The 17,844-nt window shown below is 35.1% G+C and overlaps 1 protein-coding gene across 1 annotated transcript in view; it reads right to left on the bottom strand.

Annotated features, from left to right (window-relative positions):
* LOC115880113 overlaps positions 1-17,844 on the bottom strand; it is an 870,630-nt gene that overhangs the window by 107,203 nt on the left and 745,583 nt on the right. The window lies entirely within an intron of this gene.

Here is a 17,844-nt window from a genome sequence, read left to right as displayed (position 1 = left end):
CATACGAAGGTTCCTGGACGTCTAGATTGACGTCCCCATGGACGTGGTTATAATTAAAAAACTACTCAGTATACTCTATAGTATAAAGTATTTTTGGAACGGGAATTTTATAGCAAATTCACTGAACTAAACAAATATAAAGCATTTAATTTGAAAAACTAAAACTTGAGAATTGAGAGTAAAAATATTTTGACTCACCCTGTAAATCTATAAAAAGATTTTTGAAATGTGAGCTACCATTAAACAGAAATTTTGTAAAAGGTTTGGTGTGAAAATCTTAAATGGAAATCCTGATACAGAGCATTTTCGGAACACGGTAGCCATCTTGTATGTATGCATTTGAATATGTGTGTTTATTTAAATACTAAAGTGAAAGCAACGAATTCAAATGGGTAAACTTTGTAATATATCTTATTAACAATACAATGCAAAAATTTTTATAAAAATTCGTTCACAGTAAATGAATTCCGAGGTTTGTATTCCATAAGGGCTTAAAGCACTCCACTATTACAAATCGGAGTATGTTCCTCCAAAGACTCCGGCTCGAACAAAGGGTACCTTATTTCCGAAAGCGGCCGCTTTGTACGGTGGGATGTAGAATGTAGAATGAGTGGAAGGGGAGTTAATCACCACAACCTTAAAGATATATTGTGTCCCCATTTCTTGAGTTATAACTCATCATACAGTCTATAACTCAACATACGTGGGGATCTTCTTGTTGTTTCCCATCCTCTGACAGCAGCTGTTGATTCTTTGAGGCGTGGACATCTACTTCTTACGAGGATATACACTCTTCCAAGGTTGGGGTTTATTCTCCATGTCAATCACAGTGGAGAAGCTTGTCTCCGGCTGAGGTACCCTTGAGGTGGAGGCTGGAGGATCAGTTTTCATTTTCTCCACCTCTTTAACTTGGTCTCTTTTAACCGGTGTTGTCATGGATGCGTATTGGCATTGTCTTCTATGGTACGACGCAGCCTTAGAAAAATGTATGCCGAAACACGAAACAGCGCGACCAGACTTGCTAAATTTCTAGTTTAGCCGCTCATATTTCCAGAGAGATATTATCATTTTGTTATTTACTGGTCTCAGTCGGTCATCATATGGTCATACCATATGATGACTATGAATATGATCGAAAAAAACTGTGTCCAGTTGGCTTGGACATGACTATCGATGACATTCCCCATATAATTTTCTATATAGAATGACAGTGGTCTTCATTTCATAGATCGTATGGTTCTTATATTATTAATAGAGTAGAGCCAAGAGTAGACTTGTCAATTAATTAAGTTGTATAGAGATCATACAGTGTTACGGGATATCCGTAGTCCCTCATTTAAAGTAAAATAAAAAAAAAGCTTGATGGATGGTTAAAAATTGCTAAAAGTATGCATTTGGAAAGAGAAAAAGTTGAGAAAAAATGCGTTATCTAATAGGTCAGTTCCAGAGGGAACAAAAGAAATGCAAATCAGGTACTGGTTTAGATGAAGTGGATAATTCAAAATGGTTTGCTTTTAAGTTATTAATTTTTTTAAAAGACAGAAACATACCACGAGAAACAGCCGAGGCAGGTATTGAAAAGGTAAGCTAATTCAGTTCAACTATATCTAGATCTTGCTTGTAGGCTATGGCGGACTCAAAACCGCTTTTTTTCTCGACGTTCTTTCTCTTTCATCAAAAATAATTACGCACGCCGCTGCTGCGAGTAGAACCTCTTTCTCGCCAAAACGATTCATGGTTACGAAAACTATAATGTGGACGGATCCCGGTTTTTTAACATGTGATATGTAGCTTGTTAAATAGCAATGTTATATAACATGTTACTAAATGTGGACCCTCCTTAACACTGCTATATAGCAAAGTTATATAACATGTTACATATTTTTTAGTCATATTTAGCAAATTTCGCTGCTATATAACTTGCTAGATATTATCCATTTGTAGTCGGTCAAGATCACGGAATTAACCATTTTAGAACAAGCAAATTTTTTTTTTAAAAATTGAATTTTCTCCAAATGTCCATAATAAAAAAGTTTTTTCTCTTGAAAAGACAATCCTGGGGCATACCGTATATCATCATATAAATTATTAAAGAGGCATTTTTCTTCCCTTTCGAACACTTAATAAATTTTCCATTAGCTCTATCGAGACTAACATAGTGCTGGAAGTACAGCTTTAGTAATTAAGTAACTAGGATTACTGATATAAATCTTTCAGAACATTGTGCTTGTGTAAATTCGCATAAATCTTTAGGGAATATTAACCATTAAAACGTTAATCACCTCAATATAATATAGGATACAAATCGTAAATAAACCGTAACGATTTTGTGTCGTCTAGACTAAACGTCTCCGGTAAAATGTCTGTAGATCATTTATTTCTCTTAGTTTTTTATACAGCAGCATTTATATATTTTAGCAGACAAATATCCTAAATTCTCCAATTCAGAATATAATTTATATTTATAATATATAGGTGAATTTAATTTAATATATTACTGCTTTATTCTTAAAATTTATTCTCTTATTACTTTTTTCTAGGACAGTTTATATCTTTATACTAATATTTTCCCAGTCGTATCCGGGGATTCAGATACTAGTTCTTTTAGAGGGCTCTGGGACTCTATGATGAATCTCAAGAAAGGTGGGCACAATAGATCTGTAAGCACAGCTGTAAGATTGCGATAATTAACCCCCCTCGCATTCCCCCACCCCCACCCCCAATTACCCCCCCCCCATTCATTCTACATTCTATATCTGACTTATAAATAAAATGTGGATAACTCTAGTTAAAAATTAGCTAATACTAAAAGTAATAATAATATATCGACCTAATAAATGTTCCAGGATTTATAATTATAATATGTTACTTATTACAAAAAAAATTAATTTATACCTAGTATTTGTATTTTTTAAATTGACTGTATATAATTTCAACGATGTAAACTTTATTAATAACTCCTTATTTATTCTTAGAGTTTGTTCATTGTACCGCAAGTTTAATGAAACATATTGTGAAAATTTATCTTAACAATGTCGGAAGTTTGTTTCTTATTAAATTTTATGCATTATCAATTGAACTTTACTAGAGCATTTTTAATTAAACTTTATTTTATGGGTGATACTTGTTTTAGGATTTTATTAGAATCACTTATACGAAAACAAAATACATTTAGATAACAGAAATATATATAAATATAATTAATTATGACAAAAACTCAAAATTTAAGTGAGGATGCAGTCAATAATCTACTTTTTCAAATTTGTCAAGCTTTCGAGAATTTTATTCCCATCATCAGGACAGTTTGACTGAGTCAATTAGGAAAAAAAACATCCTCTGTACAAAAAGGCCTTAAAAACTAGCATCGTATGACATTGGAATACAAGGACATTTCCTTTATAAAATATTAAAATACATATCCAACGACATTACTTTTCTTTTAAACACAAAACAAAAAAGATTTTTTTAAATTTACCAAAAAGATTTTTTTAATTTTAAGGAATTTTTCCAATTTTTTTTATCTCTAAAACTGCGATTTTGACTGATTTTGATGTTATTACAAATTTTGTTGCAAATATTATTCCTAATCTTAAATTGAAAACCGCGTTTCGCTAGCTACTGTAATTTTGGAATTACGATTTTTTTAAATTTTTAACCCCCTCCCATACCCCCTTACCAACCCCCCACCCCCAACAAAAACTAATGGCCAGATTCTCGGGTGCCACAGTATTTTTGTGCCAAATTTGGTTAAAATCGGTTTAGCGGTTTTTCAGTTATCGTGTCACAGACGGACAGACAGACAGACAGACAGACAGACACCATGAAAATATTTTGTATTGAGGTTATTGATGACCCAAATAACTCATTTTGAGTGAAATTAAAAAAACTATCTAGAAATTTATTTAATATTATAATATTTTTATTCTTTCTAAAAATAGCCTACCATACCTATTGGTATGGTCGGCTAAAAATAATAGAAAATATCTATCAAAGAATGAAATCGAATTTATATTACCATAGAAACGCCTATTTTCATGTTTTCTTAAATTTTCTCTAAAAACGGTATGAAAATTTGGAAAAACATAAACGGAATTAACCATTTTAGAACAAGCAAATGTTTTTATAAAAAATGGAATTTTCTTCAAATGTCAATAATAAAAAAGTGTTTTCTCTTGAAAAGACAATCCTGGGGCATACCGTATATCATATAAATTATTAAAGAGGCATTTTTCTTCCCTTTCGAACACTTAATAAATTTTCCATTAGCTCTATCGAGACTAACATAGTGCTGGAAGTACAGCTTTAGTAATTAAGTAACTAGGATTACTGATATAAATCTTTCAGAACATTGTGCTTGTGTAAATTCGCATAAATCTTTAGGGAATATTAACCATTAAAACGTTAATCACCTCAATATAATATAGGATACAAATCGTAAATAAACCGTAACGATTTTGTGTCGTCTAGACTAAACGTCTCCGGTAAAATGTCTGTAGATCATTTATTTCTCTTAGTTTTTTATACAAACAGACAAATATACTGAAATCTCCAATTCAGAGTATAATTTATAATTTATAGGTGTATTTTATTTAATATATTACAATTTATACACAATTTATACTTAATATTTATTCTGTTATTACTTTTTCCTAGAACACTTTATATCTCCTATACTCATATTTTCCTAGTCGTCTGGGGATGTGTTTGACAAAAAAATTAATTTGGTTTAGTATAAAGCCAGCTTGCTTCATTACTCGCAAATATATTTAAAAATACAATTTAGTAATTTTAAAAGGTATAAGTTTTGGAGTTAAGTATGAGATATGAAAAATGGGAGGGGAATGGGGAAATTGTTACAGTTCTTATAATTGCATAACTTAATTGTATATGAGATACATATGTTGATTAGTATAGTTAATGCAACAATGATTAGAATGGTCATTGACGGATACAGTACTGGGAGAATTTTCAGGTCAGGGGCTTGGAACACCCCCAAAAAGAAAATTTCAGTTCTTCAACTCCCAGTGGATGACAAGAATTTACAACTTTGTGAAACACCTCACTGTAGTATTGAGTAATAAAAAGAATTGGAAGAAAGAAACGCTTGCTCAGCATATAAAAGACCATACCATCACGTGGTATACTGATGCTTCCAAAACCAAAACAGGGACAGGGATAGGAGTATTTGGGCCGAAAACTAAATACTCCGAACTAATAGGCACCTACCCCAGTATCCTTCAGGCAGAAATTTACGCTATAGAAAGATGCGTACAATTTATCTTAGATAGGAACTATCGAAAACAGGAAATTGCCGTCCTATCCGATAGGCAAGTAGCACTTAACGCGATCAACTCAATAACCATCAATTCGAAGTTGGTCAAAGTATGCCTAGAGAAGCTCAACAAATTAGGCAAAGAAAATAAAGTCCTCCTACTCTGGGTGCCTGCTCACCAAGGGATAGAAGGCAATGAAAAAGGAAATGATCTAGCTAGGAAAGAAGCGAACACTCCACTAACTGGACCAGAACCGTTTTGTTTTCCAAACGGGAACCAACTGAAAGCGGAACTGAAGAATCTGGAAGACTCCATCCGTAACTCGGAATGGGTGTCCTCCAACGGTCTAAGACACTCGAAAAAGTTCCTCAGAACTTACGACCGAGAAAAATCAAAGGTTTTCCTTGATTTAAGTAAAAACAATCTTCGGATTGTCACGGGGTTTCTAACAGGACACTGTCTCCTCAAAGAACACCTCAGTAGGCTGAAGCTGAGAAACAACGGCAAATGCAGATTCTGTGGGGAAAATGGGGACACAAGAACACCTTATCACTGAGTGTGCCGAGTCGACGACCTTTCGTGCCATGAACTTTGGTACGTCTGATGTCGAGAATGGAGAGCTGGCCTCTGTGGAGCCGTCTCAGATACTGGCTTTTGTTAGAGCCCTGAGACTGTATGATGAGTTATAACTCGTTCACACACATAATAGATCTATAAGGTCGCGGTGATTAACTCCCCTCCTAAACATTCTACATCTTCTACATGTTGATTTGTAAAATTAGAAAGACAAAAAACCATTTGAGATATACAAGGGGAGTCTTATATAAGTGCAAATATTTTCAGAGGTGGTATATTTCGACCCCAGGAACACGTCTATGAGGTATTTTTCACAAAAAAAAAGATGTTGAAAATCGTGTATTTTCTTTTAAACTTTCCTGTATATTTTATGAAAACTTTTTAGAACTGCCTGTTCACCGCAAATTTTTCCACGGTATAATTTCTTAATCTCTGATATTACCATAGTTACAGCTTTTCTCTATGGTTACGACACTGAAAGGGATGCAAATACAGAAAAAGTCCGGTGGCTCTCAAAATTTTTCCAAAAAAATCATGTTTTTTTTTAATTTTCAATCTTAAATAACTCGGTTATTTTGGACTTATTTGAAAAATAGTAAAGAGAAAATATGTTTCTTTTATCGAGATCTACCAGCCCTGAAAATATTTGCTCTTATTTAAGACTCACCTTGTATACATGGTGTTTCAAAACAAATGCGAAAAACTTCAGGGGGTGATTCCTTGTTAAAAATAAAGGGTAGTTTGCTTTATAAACGTTGGGTCAAAAGTCAACCCATTAGGGAGATATCGCGGTACAAAGATGGCGGAAAAATAATGTTTTAATTTTTTATCTTGAAAACGAAAAGAGATAGGCTAATGAAATTTTATTTAAGCATTACTGTTATGAAAACACACTTTCTGGTAATTTTTTCACTTTTTTAAAATGAGTGGAAGGGGTTAAAATAAACTACCCCTATCATTCTTGTTAACGAAATTTAAAGAAAAATCTTATCAAACACATGCAAAAAGAATTAATTTGGATAGTTCAGTTTGTTTAGAAACTTTTTTATCTCTAGTGTTTTTTTGATAAAACTCACCGATTTGAAATTAAAAAATAAAATGTAAAGCATTACATGTCAGGACAAAAACATTTTTAGATAAAGAAAAAAGGCTTCGGAATAATTAATCGTAAGATAATAACGTATTGCAGTAGAGTAATGTCAAATAAATCAATATTAGATACATCCTAAAAAGTGATAGAGGCCGACTAAATTTTTTCCTAAAAAAATTACAGCAGCCCACTAGATTCTTTATCTAAAAATGTTTTTTGTCCTGACATGTAATGCTTTACATTTTATTTTTTCATTTCAAATCGGTGAGTTTTATAGAAAAAACACAAGAGATAAAAAAGTTTCTAAACAAACTAAACTATCCAAATTTATTTTTTTTTTCATGTGTTTCATAAGATTTTTCTTTAAATTTCTTTAACAAGAATGATAGGGGTAGTTCATTTCAACCCCTTCCACTCATTTTAAAAAAGTGAAAAAATTACCAGAAAGTGTGTTTTCATAACAGTAATGCTTCCATAAAATTTCATTAGTCTATCTCTTTTCGTTTTCAAGATAAAAAATAAAAACATTATTTTTCCGCCATCTTTGTACCGCGATATCTCCCTAATGGTTGACTTTTGACCCAACGTTTATTATTATTATTTGACCCAACGACCCAAACTACCCTTTATTTTGAACAAGGAATCACCCCCTAAAGTTTTTCGCATTTGTTTTGAAACACCCTGTATATATGCATTTATTCTTTATAACCTTTTATTCATCACTAGAAATTTTAATATTTAGTACACTAGGTAGTAAGTACCTAGTCATAAATAAAATTAATTTTCAACTTGATTTAATATTAAAATTGGATTAAGCTTTAAAATATGTAAACAGAGCTGCAAGCTCACAACCATATGTTCATGTTTTTCTTAATTTTCTCTAAAACGGTATAGAAATTTGGAAAAACAATTAACGGCATTTTAGAACAAGCAAAAATTTTTATGAAGAATACATTTTTATCAAAATGTCAATAATAATTTTTTTTTTCCTCTTGTAAAGACAATCCTTAGCCTTTGCTTATAGCACCATATATAAGCATTAACCCGGCCTAAGGGAAACTAGAGACTCCTTCTCTAAATCCACTTAGGTAAATCTCGGCAGGCGCGTCCACGTCGCGGGGGTGGGCCCTATTCGTTGAATAGGTGGCTAAGTTCTGTCGGGGACCCAATGTCGCAGGGTATATTGCTTCCCCCTGTCCAGGGTTACGGATGAAGCCCACAACGGTGGAGAAGGCGGAGAAGAAGAACTTCGGTACGGCAGATCCAGCGGAAGTGGCTACCCAGTTTTTAGGGAAATATAAAAACAAACTGATGGAAGGCAGCAGTTCCACCAGGATCAGGTTTTAGCATAAGAAAAATGATTTCGGATTGGTAAAGTACTGAATAGTGGAAAGCAGAGCTGTAACAGCGGAAAGGTTCCCACACTGCGATACGGAAAAGAAACAGGAACTCTTACTGTATTAATTTCTTTCCAAATCTATCTTAATGGCTGACGAAAACACAAAAACGGCCCTCAGTCCGGGGCACCTCTTAAATGAGGAGAGGGTGCTAAGAATCTCCCCGTCGTCAATCAATAAGAATAAACAAATCCAATCAACAGATAATAAAATCAAAGTTTTTAACAACATAGTACGTATTGCCACCTGGAACGTAAAAAGCTTATTCATGCTTGGAAAATTAGCGAATGTAGAGATGGAGATGAGCAGATTGAATATTGATATCCTGGGTATTAGCGAAGCGAGATGGCCTGGATCAGGAAAACAAAAGACCGATAAAGGACATATTTATTACTCAGGAGGAACTGACCCAAAACATCTATATGGAACAGCAATAGTAGTTACGAATGATATAAACAAATCCGTAACAGATTTTGTGCCAATAAGTGATCGTGTTATGCTACTGAGGTTACAGACATCTTACCGCTTTTTAAACATCATACAAGTCTACGCTCCAACAGGAGATAAATCAGATGCCGAAATAGAAGAGTTTTATGGCAATGTAGAAGAAGCCTTAGGCCTTACAAAGAAAGGGGAAATAACGTTGGTTATAGGTGACTTTAATGCAAAAATAGGTTGTGGCGAGGAAGGAGAATACGTGGGAAAGTATGGCCTTGGTATAAGGAACACTAGAGGTGATAGGTTAGTGCAATTTTGTACTGAAAATCAATTTTTAGTCACCAATACATTCTATAAGCTCCATCCTAGGCGGCTATACACCTGGAAGTCACCGGCAGACAATAAGAATAAAATAGTACGTAACCAAATCGATTTTATTTTGGCGAATCTTGAGTTCAGAAAGTATATAAAATCGGTGTGAAAACTTACCCAGGGGCAGATATTAATAGTGACCACAATCCCTCGTTATGGAGTTTAAAATGAAACGTTTTAAATATACTAAGAAGGAGAAACAGACCAAACGCATAGACATAGAAAAACTAAAAGACCCTCTGGTAAAAATGCAACTAGGCCCTGAAATCGAACGTCAGTTTAGCGAAACAAATATATGTCAACAAACAGAAATAGAAACAACCTGGAATATATATAAAAGATACAATATTGCACGTGCAGGAAACAAAATTGGGTTTACACGGAATGACAAAAAGAAAGAATGGATGACCACAGAAATATTGAATCTCATGGAAGAAAGAAGAAAATGTAAAAACTCGCCATCACAATACAAACAACTTAACAAGAGCATCCGCCAAAAATGCAGAAATGCAAAAGAGGAATGGATGTCCGATAAATGCAGAGAAATAGAACTACTGCAAGAGCAACACGACTCATTTAATATCCACAAAAAGGTAAAGGAAATAACCAACAAACGTAGAAAGCAACTCGTAGGAACCTTGAGGAATACAAACAACGAAATAATAATGGGTACTGAGGACAAACTGAGAAGATGGAAGGAATACGTTGAAATTACTTTTTAACGACGAAAGACCAGATGCACCACCAGCAGTAAATCACGCATTAAACGAAATTGGACCTCCGATCTCAAAATCAGAAATTGTACATGCAATTAAAGCCCAGAAGAACGGGAAAGCAACTGGCCCTGACAACATTTATGCCGAAGTCATTAAAGTAATCGCAGATCAAGAAGGACTAGGTCTAGATATCTTAACGTCCATTTTTTAATAACATCTACGCCACAGGTCACATTCCAGCTGATTGGCTAAAATCAACATTTATTACTTTACTTCAAAAAGCCAAATGCCTCTAAGTGTGACGACTACCGAATGATCAGTTTGATGTCGCACGTGCTTAAAATATTTTTACGAATAATACACACACGTATATATAAAAAATGTGACATCCAGGTTGATAATACACAGTTCGGATTTAGGAGAGATTTGGAACACGTGAAGCATTGTTCTCTCTTAATGTCTTAGCGCAGAGATGCAGAGACATGAACGTCAACGTTTTTACCTGCTTCATAGACTATCGAAAGGCATTCGATTGTGTAAAACACCACAAAATGATTGAAATCCTGAAAGATACCGGAGTAGATCAACAAGAAATAAAGATCATCTCCAACCTCTACTGGCATCAAATTGCAGAAGTAAGAGTTGAACAAGCAACATCGGATGCAGTATTGATAAAAAGGGGAGTCAGACAGGGCTGCATACTTTCTCCACTCCTCTTTAACATCTATTCAGAGGCCATTTTCAGAGAGGCGCTAGAAACAACGAACGGAGGCATCACAGTGAATGGCATCAGGATTAGCAACATTCGGTATGCGGATGACACCGTGATTATGGCGGATAGCATGGCTGACTTGCAGAGAATGACTGACCGCATTGTTCAACATAGTGAACAATTCGGACTGCATATAAACATTAATAAAACCAAGGTGCTTGTCTTCTCAAAAGCTAACGTCAATGCGAATTTAATAATTAAAGGAAATGTAGTGCAGCAGGTGTCTTCTTTTTAAATACTTGGGCACAGTTATAAACGATCAGATCGACCCGAAAAAAGAGATAAGATCTAGAATTGAACAATCTAGACAAGTGTTCACACAAATGAAAACACTCTTCACAAGATCAGATCTTAGCCTGGAACTTCGCATTCGTATGGTCAGATGCTATGTCTTTTCAGTGTTGTTATACGGCTGTGAGAGTTGGACACTTAACCCAAGCCTAGAGAAGAACCTGGAAGCGTTCGAGATGTATTTGTATAGAAGAATACTTCGCATATCATGGGTACAAAGAGTAACGAATGAAGAAGTGCTTAGACGCATGGGAAAACAAAAGAACTACTGCTAACAATAAAACATCGGAAAACGAGTTACATAGGTCATGTAATGAGGGGTGATAAATACGAATTCCTGAGATTGATAATTGAGGGCAAAATACAGGGAAAAAGGTCAATAGGTAGACGTCAAAATTCATGGTTGAAAGATCTCAGAAGATGGTTTGGTTGCTCATCAATAGATATCTTCAGAGCTGCAGTATCCAGGACTATGTTAGCCATTTGGATCGCCAACCTCCGCGCGGAGACGGCGACTTAAGAAGAAAGACAATCCGAGGACATACGGTATAATAGGGGACATCACTCCTATACAATTTTTCTCTCAAATATTTAACTTCAATTTAGATTGTTTTAAAATTCAGGCCCGCTAGAATAGTAATTTAGATAAATCAAATTGTTTATAATAGTTTCATTTTAAATTGACCAGAGACCATAATGAGGGCAATATCTAAATAAAACAATTCTATAAGTAGGCAATGAAAAATACATTTTGACATTTAGTATTGTGCAAATAAGCATGTACAAATATGAGTTTCATGATGCTATGTCGATAAATGGGAAAGTTATTCATATAAAAAGGAAATTAAAACAACTTTCGTTGCACGTCATCAATGACACTATGCGTCATCTTATGGAGTATTATGATGTGTATATTATCGTATTATGATGTGCAACCAAAGTTATTTTAATTTCCCCATAGTTCACATTCAATTCGGCGAATAACCTATTTTTTAGCCATTTATTTTTTAAATGTCAAATTTGACAGATACTCTATAGCAATAGCGTAAAATTTATTAATTGTAAAATTTTACCTAAGTCAATAAGTAAAAAAAATCCTACAGTATGTCTCTGGATTGTCTTTACAAGAGGAAAAACTTTTTTACTATTGATATTTTAAGAATAGTGCATTTTTCTTAAAAAATGTTGCTTATTCTAAAATTGTTAATCCAGTTTATAATTTTCCAAATATCCTTACCGTTTTAGAGAAAATTAAAAAAATAAACATGAAAATGTGGTTGAAAGTCGTTAAATGGCTATGGTAATATTATTTCGATTTCATTCTTTGATAGATCGCTACTAATAATTTTAATTAACGTCATATTTTTTGATGTTGTTAAAGTATCACATTTTCTGATAACCCTTTCCGTAGCATTGAACTAAAGAAATTTCATGCTTCTTTAACATTTTAAAACAGCAAAATATATGACGTTAATTAAAGTTCTGTGAATAATAATCTATCAAAGAAACAAATCAAAAAACAAAATCTATCAAAGAAAAACAAATTATATTACCATAGAAACGAGTTTTGATTTTTAAGATTTAGAAAAACTTTAACTACACTTCAGATGCAAAAAAAACGCAACGGAGAATTTTTTGGTCAAATTTAAAGTGTTATATTTTTGTTACTCTTAGCTTAAACTGTATATAATTTTATCAACTTTAATTCATGGACTAAGTTTTTTATAAACTTAAGTATTTGGCATATTATACAGGGTTAATCAAGGAGTTGTTTTTTGCCCTAACTTTAAAACACCCTGTGCAATAATTTCGTGTGTGATTTTTCTTAAAATATAATTTTACGGTCAGAACCATGTCTCCTGAGCATTTTGTTTTTTGGCCCATGTCAATACATGCCTTGGTTAATTTTTAAGAGCGAAATGAACTTGCCACCAACAAATTGCAATTTTTTCAATGATTATTTCTTTTTGAAGTAATTTTTCAATATGACAAGGTCGTTTTGGTGATTATTGTGCTATATGCTACTATGAACTGACCATCATGTTCGACGTTTGGGAAATGCTTGGCAGAAGGGTTAGAGATCGCATTAAATGACCTTCGCTAGATTCTTAAAGAAGAATGAGAAAGCATAACGCAATATTATGGTATATCAGGTATATGCAGCCTCAATGACAGTATGATCGGACGTATACAGGCAATTATATCAACCAAGGGAGGCAATACAAAGTATTAGGGTATTTTTTACAATTTTTTTTCTGTTTGTATACTTGAGTATTACATATGTTTTCTTTAATATCGTTAGTTCTGTTATCGTTATTAACCCATACGACGCCAAAGTCAAGGGTTTTGGAATTTCGTACAAATTCCTCAGCACTAGGTTGCTCTTTTTCTTCGCATCTTCGGAAATTCTGTATAAAATCTATGCACTGGAAAAACCATAACAGGTGTATAAAAACTTGCCACTACCATTTATTGCAGTTGCGGAAGATAGTTGGAAATATTTCTATCCATCAAATCCGTACCACCCATATGAGTGTTGTACTGGTGAATTGCATGTGGTATTTCTACCGTAATATATTTTTTTTTGTGCAGCAGAATAACGTCGTGCTAATTTAGTTGGATGTAAACCAAAACAGTTTGAAGCTACATGTACTTTGGAGTTATAATTCCATTGCAAAATAATAACATCCTTTGTTGAATTTACGTATGCATTCATAGAACCTCTGGGCAACTTCTTCATTTTTGATTTAGTCAGCGGGCATTTCCCCAACCGATTTTGTCTGATAGTGTGAGTGCATCCGAAATCCATGTTGCTTAACTTTTGTATCAATGGTAGTCCAGTGAAAAAGTTGTCAATAAAGTAATTCAATTTTCGGTCAGGAAAGTTCTCTTTCAGTCTATCTGTGAAAGTTCCCACAACAGATGCCCCTAGTCCAAGATCGCTATCTCCTAGCACCGTTTCTTTTCCTTGATATGGTTCAGTATTTACTAGATATCCATTTGACACATTCTGTGACCAAAATTGGAAACCATATCTAATAGGCTTTCCTTGAATTCTCTGCTTGCAGCTATAGTGAATATAGTATGGCACCATCGATTCATCGACGGCTATTGGGGTATTCTGAGCAAGTAGCGTATATTTCATAAATACCGTGTTTAGGTGTCTGATGAGGGGTCTTACTTTTGTAAACTTGTCATTTGGTGGTAGCTCGGCGTTGTTGATAAAATGAAAAGTATAATGCAATAGATGTAGCCATGTTCCATTATTGGAACATAACAAAACGGGAGATTGAGAGATAAAAATAATAACACAATATTTATTCTGTTTACACCTATTCGTGCTATAGATGTGAATACACCTTTACAACACAATGAAACCAAATATTTAATGACACGCTGCACGGTATCCAGCTATAAAAATTTAGTATTAGCGTCCTTGTAGAAATTTCAGTTTAACTAAGCCCTATTATGTACTGCTGCAAGCTAACCTCAAAAATTCACGATCAACATTGTCTTGGCTGTCCCTGAATATACGTTATAATAGAAATATAATACGACTGAGTCCATCCAGTAGACAGTAGCAAAAACAAGAGATGTTCCAATTTTTGAACATGGTTTCGAATGGGTTAATGTAAAACCAGGATAGTATCGTTAGTCTTTAACGTTTTTTTTTTAAATTTAGTATAGAATATCCAATGCAGCGTAATACGACGTTACAACAATAGTCACCAAAACCATCTCGTCATATTAAAAAAATAAATCAAAAAGTAATGATAATTGAATAAAATTCAAATTGATCGTGATCAGTTCATTTCGCCTTTAAAAATTAACCAAAGCATGTATTGACATGAATCAAAAAACAAAATGCTCAGGAGTCATGGTTCTGGTCGTAAAATAATATTTTAGGAAAATATACACACGAAATTATTGCACAGGGTGTTTTAAAGTTAAGGTAAAAAACAATCTACCATGCCAAATTCTAAAGTTTATAAAAAAAAACTTAGTTTGCGAATTAAAGTTGATATAATAATGTAACGTTTTTAGTTCGTTACATGTCTTTTTTATATATGATATATATGATGTCTGGCGTATCGTCATCGGATTCCGTATCGTTCAGGCCTGATAATTTATTTGGCACGCTTGACGAATTTTTACGCTCTCTAGTCCACAACCCTGTTGTCGTTTGACACAACCCTGTTATCGCTCTGTGGAGGCGCTGTCAACATCGCTTCTGTCAACTCTCTGTGCTGTCGACTGACTTTTGCTTTTAGCGCTCTGTAGCCTAACCTAACCATCCCTTCTAGAAATGGTGATTATTTAAATCTTGCTGTATAATTTGAATCAGCTGGTATTTCAAAGCAACAGGTAACGATGAAATATTATCTTTTTTGATTCGTTATTATTACTGCATATTTTTAGGGTAGAGTTTTGGATGTCCCAACCTAACTTGTATTTGTATTTTGCTGGCACGTTGGCGTCCCTTTTCTTTTGTCCTCCAGAATGTCACATGGAAGAAAGGACATGTTCTTTATTATTTAGTGAGCCATCGGAAGTAATTCGAGGCAGGTTCATTTTGTTTATTAGACCTTGTTTGATTTTAAATAAGAGTTTCGTATTTTTAGGGTTCAAGGTACGGACTATTTCCAAGGTACAGGCATTATGCAAGGTCCTAGTAGTGTTCCAAGGTACGGGTAGTGTTTCCTTGTACCATTATCTTATGGACGGATGTCCCGTGGACGAGTGTCCCCAGTAGGAGTGATTTATCTTACTGTTGCGAGCCGGTGTGGACTCGACCTAACCTCACAATATGGCCCGCCCTCGGATGACCTTAACATCGCATAGACACCGCAATGATTCATTCGTTCGAGAAGAATCGAGACCCACTAGAATGGACTAGTACATACGAGAACATTCGAAAACCTTCTCTATGCGCCTAACGATCTTTGGACTATTCTAGATTTCTTTACCTGTCGGTATAAAAGCCGGCGGCAGTGGCCTAGAGAGGGCAGTTATAAATATACCAGTGCAGTTGACGCGCGAAAATTCAAAATAAATTCTTAGTTATAAATCGTTGTAAATAGTTCTATAAGTCTTTTATCGTTATTGTTTTTGTTAATTAGTGTTAAATAAATAGTGTTTAAATAAATTGTGACTTTCTATCCACACGGAACCGACGAAAAACGTAACAATTGGTGTCAAGTGTGGCGTGTGTGATAGACTAGTAAAATAAAAAGACAGACAATGGCTCCGAAAAAATTGTTGAAAGACTTGAAAGTGTCGGAATTAAAAAGCGTTCTGGAAGAGAGGGAATGCGAAACAGATGGAAAGAAAAGCATTTTGCAAGCTAGACTAAGAGACGTTTTGGTGGAGGAAGGTGAGGATCCTGACACATTTTGCTTTGAGTTGGAAGGTGACCTTGACTCGTGCCTACAAAAATTAGACGACAACTTGAACAATTTGAATAGTAAAATAATTGACTTGGAATTTAATTTAGAAGAGAAAATCAGTGATAAAATTATGGAAAATTCCCAGGATTTAATCAATACATTAGAAGATAAGATCATCGAAAATTCTAAAGATATACAGGCCAGCTTTAATAATAAAATAGTAATTTTGGAAGAAAGTTTTAACAATAAAATAACAGAGATTGAGGAAGATGTAAATAGAAAAATCGAATTTTAAAACAAGAAATAGCAAAGGCAAATTCACCAAAATGTCAAGAAACATCGGAGGCACCGAAACTAGTCGAAAATAAGTATATCTCAAAGTCAGTTATTAAGCCTCCACAGTTTGACGGAAAGACCGCTTGGGCCAATTATTTTTGCCAGTTTGAGGCCGTTGCGAGAGCGAACGGATGGACAATCGCTGAAAAGGCTACCGCTTTGACTGTCGCACTGCGAGGAGATGCGACTGATATTCTGCAGACATTGTCACCATCGGAACAGGGAGATTATCAGCAATTGGTACGACATTTAGAAATGAGGTACGGCCAAGCTCATTTGGAACATGTCTATCATTCCCAGCTAAAAAATCGCATTCAAAAGTCAAATGAGTCTCTGCAGGAGTTTGAAGCCGACGTAGCCCGCCTCGTTCGCCTTGCGTACCCTGCTACGCCAGAGAATGTTATGGAGCGCTTAACAGTACAGGCTTTTATTGATGGTTTACGTGACAACGAGACAAGGCAAACACTTCTTTTAGCTCATCCAACGCATTTGGGAGATGCCCTAGCACGTGCCCTGGAATTTGAGGCCGCGAAAGAATGCTCTAGGTCTCTAGGATTTGTACGGGCTGTTGAGGAGAGTTCCGACGATTCCAAAGTGGAAAGGATTGTGCGGAAAGTACTGGATCAGTATATGAGCAAGAAGGGGGGACCGATTCGCTGTTGGAATTGCGGACAGATGGGAAATCGTTACAAAGAAGAGAAAGAAGTGAAAGTCTTAAGGACGACTGTGGTTGGTGATAGTTGGCAAACCGAAGATCTTGCAAATGACCAAATCAGTGATCCAGAGTTGGGCTTGGTGATTAACTGGAAAAACGCGGACCAGAGACCAACGTGGGAGGAAGTTTGCAGATATTCGCCGAACGTGAAGTCGTACTGGTCCCAGTGGAATTCATTGGTATAGATAACGGATTACTTCGCCGTGTGATTGAGAGACCAGAGGGACAAGAAGAGAGAAGGCAGATCGTCATTCCAAAGAAGAGGGTCCCGGAAATCTTGGCGGAAGTTCACAATGGAACCAGCGGTGGACATCTTGGTGTTACCAAGACACTTGGCAAGCTGCGTGAACGGTTCTACTGGGTGAACTGCAAAGAAGATGTGAGGGCCTGGTGTAAGAAATGTGACATTTGCGCAGCCATTAATGGGCCACAAAAGCGTGGTAAAGCCCCTATGCGCCAGTACAATGTTGGTAGTCCCTTC

This window comes from Sitophilus oryzae, unplaced genomic scaffold (assembly GCF_002938485.1).
Source record: "Sitophilus oryzae breed Bouriz unplaced genomic scaffold, Soryzae_2.0 scaffold_1614_pilon_pilon, whole genome shotgun sequence".
Classification (NCBI taxonomy): Eukaryota; Metazoa; Arthropoda; class Insecta; order Coleoptera; family Curculionidae; genus Sitophilus; species Sitophilus oryzae.
This window is presented reverse-complemented; position numbering and strand designations above follow the sequence as displayed.